This window comes from Schistocerca piceifrons, unplaced genomic scaffold (genome assembly GCF_021461385.2).
Source record: "Schistocerca piceifrons isolate TAMUIC-IGC-003096 unplaced genomic scaffold, iqSchPice1.1 HiC_scaffold_1335, whole genome shotgun sequence".
In the NCBI taxonomy this organism is placed as follows: Eukaryota; Metazoa; Arthropoda; class Insecta; order Orthoptera; family Acrididae; genus Schistocerca; species Schistocerca piceifrons.
In genome coordinates this window covers 34,428-35,000 of record NW_025727164.1, presented here as the reverse complement: position 1 = coordinate 35,000, position 573 = coordinate 34,428, and the positions used below count along the sequence as shown (strand labels likewise).

General features: G+C 49.6%; 1 non-coding gene across 1 annotated transcript in view; it reads right to left on the bottom strand.

The window, feature by feature from the left end:
• The window catches only part of LOC124732272, a 1,912-nt gene extending 1,339 nt beyond the window's left edge, over positions 1-573 (bottom strand). The window contains exon 1 of the ribosomal RNA XR_007008647.1: positions 1-573. This exon is cut by the window's left edge and continues 1,339 nt beyond it. This is a non-coding gene — a ribosomal RNA (small subunit ribosomal RNA).

Sequence of the window (573 nt, the reverse complement as noted above, 5' to 3'; positions counted from 1 at the left end):
CCCTCCAATAGATACTCGTTAAAGGATTTAAAGTGTACTCATTCCGATTACTGGGGCCTCGGATGAGTCCCGTATCGTTATTTTTCGTCACTACCTCCCCGTGCCGGGAGTGGGTAATTTGCGCGCCTGCTGCCTTCCTTGGATGTGGTAGCCGTTTCTCAGGCTCCCTCTCCGGAATCGAACCCTGATTCCCCGTTACCCGTTACAACCATGGTAGGCGCAGAACCTACCATCGACAGTTGATAAGGCAGACATTTGAAAGATGCGTCGCCGGTACGAGGACCGTGCGATCAGCCCAAAGTTATTCAGAGTCACCAAGGCAAACGGACCGGACGAGCCCGACCGATTGGTTTTGATCTAATAAAAGCGTCCCTTCCATCTCTGGTCGGGACTCTGTTTGCATGTATTAGCTCTAGAATTACCACAGTTATCCAAGTAACGTGGGTACGATCTAAGGAACCATAACTGATTTAATGAGCCATTCGCGGTTTCACCTTAATGCGGCTTGTACTGAGACATGCATGGCTTAATCTTTGAGACAAGCATATGACTACTGGCAGGATCAACCAGGGA